At 34.5% G+C, this 2,594-nt stretch overlaps 1 long non-coding RNA gene across 4 annotated transcripts in view; it reads right to left on the bottom strand.

Moving 5' to 3' along the window:
* LOC112149120 overlaps window positions 1-542 on the bottom strand; it is a 17,953-nt gene extending 17,411 nt beyond the window's left edge. For all 4 annotated transcript variants that reach the window (XR_002919750.2, XR_004947071.1, XR_004947070.1 and 1 more), the window contains exons 1-2: window positions 429-542; window positions 222-325 (exon numbers count right to left, since the gene is read on the bottom strand). This is a non-coding gene — a long non-coding RNA (uncharacterized LOC112149120). The remainder of the gene's footprint in view (window positions 1-221; window positions 326-428) is intronic.
* Window positions 543-2,594: the final 2,052 nt, after the last annotated feature.

Here is a 2,594-nt window from a genome sequence, read left to right as displayed (position 1 = left end):
ATTTTGAAATCACACTCAAAAATGGTCACAGACAAAATCTCAGAATTTCTTTGACAAATGGTTTGTCTTGTGGCAAAAGATGTGACCAAACAAAATGTTAAATAAAGTAAAATAAAAAATACGTTAGTGGACTCTGACCACAGATAATGAACCAAAAAAACCCCCAAATTACTAACAAGCTACTGGGAAAGTTAGAAATAAATTATAAAACAAAAACTCACCGTTTTCAGCTATTTTACACTCAGGAACGCTGGAAATGGCGCCGTTTTCTCACAAGCTACGTCTGTCATGGCTTCCTCACTACCACGACGCACATTTCCGTCCTCTGTAAAATCCACGAAAATCTAAATAATCATCCAGAAATACTAACAAATAACTCCAACAAATTAATATTGAAAGTTGGCTTTTACATGTTTTGAATAACTTACCTTAAAACTTCGTGGATATTTTCTCTATCATGGAGATGAAACAACCGCGAAGCAGACAGCTAAACAGGAAGACGAACAGGAAAACGACCGCTTTGCGTCTTTTCAAAATAAAATATCTAGCGATAACTTCCGCGACACTGCCCTCTACTGGTTAAACACAACAATATTTAAAGTAACAGTAACACTTATTACACAATATCTAATCGTCACTGAAGGAAAATAATTAAAATACATTATTACTGTAACTAATTGATTTGCAAATTTTAAGTATTTTGGACACAGAGGAAATTGGCTGATCATTTTCACTGTACTACAAGATGATAGAGGATCGTCAGGACAGTTGTAGCGCTTAAAAGGATATTTTTGAGAAAAACAGAATTAGCATGTGTGTAAATGTTTCTACTTTAGAGTTATATCACGTTTTTCATACTTTTGGGGACAAATTATTTGACTTAAAATACCTTATTATGTAAATTTCAAGAATACATTTTGTCTGAAAAGAGCAGAATATCACAACTTATTTGAAGAAATCGTATGAAGACAAATTTGATTAATTCTATTGGTCGATTTGTTCACTTATAACAAGAGAAAAAAAATATTGTATTGTATATTTTTTAACCTGTTTTGAAAAAAAATGTATCTGGTCTTTTTTAAAAATATTGGTGAACATTTCTAGTTAATACATGAACCTTTGAACAGTGAGATAAAAGACAAAGTGGGATTTCTGCTGAAACTATCACAGAACTACAATGAAATGTTAATATTTTTGTTTACATAAAGAAATTAAAATGTCAAAAAAGGAAATTATGACAGAATAAAGAATAAAAAAATACTTTAATAGGAAATCAAGTAATTCTAAGTCATATTTTAGACTAGATGTGAAGCTTGATTTGATACATTTTTTTAATTTTTAATTTTTGTGGGACAATTTGATTATTTAAGTTCTTACAATGGTAAAACTGGGATCTTGAAATGATCACCTTTGTAAAAGTTCAAAATGAAAAGTTGGGTATTTGATGGATATTTTTCAGTTTCTTCCTTTAACAAACTGAAAAAAATATGACTAAGCATTTTTGATTTTAGTTTCAGTGTAAAAATCCACCTCCCTCTCTTGAGATGACGGCATTTCTGTGACCTCTAGAGTTTGTAATCTGACTTTAGTGTCTGTTCTTGCATTCATTTTCCACCCGGAATTAGAAAAATCTAATCGTCTCGACTGCCAAATGAAGTTCCTTTCAGTGGTACAAATTACTGATGGAGTGAATTCAGAGTGCAAACATCACACGCTGGCAAAGAGCGACCCGAACCAGGAAAGCTTCACAGCGAGCAATTAAGGCGGTGTTGGAGTGCAAAGCCAAACGAATGCAAAAACATAAAAAAAACAACCACAGTCTGCTTTTCCTGCCTCTGTCTAACAAGCAAAACACAAATGAGACTTTCCTTCCTTGGAGAGGGAGAGATCTCTTTACTTTCCACACTTCATCATAAAAACTGCTTTATTTTTACTCAGGCACGTCAGTGGTCCCTCTGTGAAATCCCAATGAGAGTGAATATCATAAAGGAAGCAAATCTATAGCGCGGCTGTCTAATAAAGCCTGCGTAAACAATCTTTAAAGTTAAGAAAAAGGCTCAAAGCACAAAAGAGTTGATTTTTTCCGAGACTCTGAGGACTTAGTTCCCACTCTGATTCACTAGCAGACATTATGAATCATCAGTTTCATTCAGATGCAGCTTAAGTCTCTTTGATGATATAAATAACGTTTGAATTACTTTCTTGTGAATTCGACACAACCTGGCATCAGCGGTGGCCTCATGAAGTGAATCATTTGATCATAATTCAGTGTCTGGCCTGCAGTACGCATCATCAAAGCAGCAGATTGAGAGTTTCTGACAGAAGGAATGCAGCTGCTGCGTCAGTTTCTGATTTGTGCATCCAGACGAGTCACCTTGTTGACAGAAGACAAACAAAGCTCTGATGTACGCAGAGAAAATAGACTCACTCCGATGTGTGGGTGTGCAATTCTTGATTTGTGCGTGATTCAGGATTTGTGTGTAAATTAGGATTTGTGTGTGCGTATTCTTGATTTGTGTGTAAATTAGGATTTGTCCATGTGTATTTGTGATTTGTGGGTAAATTGGAATTTGTGCGTATTCTTGATTTGTGTG

This window comes from Oryzias melastigma, linkage group LG22, assembly GCF_002922805.2.
Source record: "Oryzias melastigma strain HK-1 linkage group LG22, ASM292280v2, whole genome shotgun sequence".
Taxonomy (NCBI): domain Eukaryota; kingdom Metazoa; phylum Chordata; class Actinopteri; order Beloniformes; family Adrianichthyidae; genus Oryzias; species Oryzias melastigma.
This window is presented reverse-complemented; position numbering and strand designations above follow the sequence as displayed.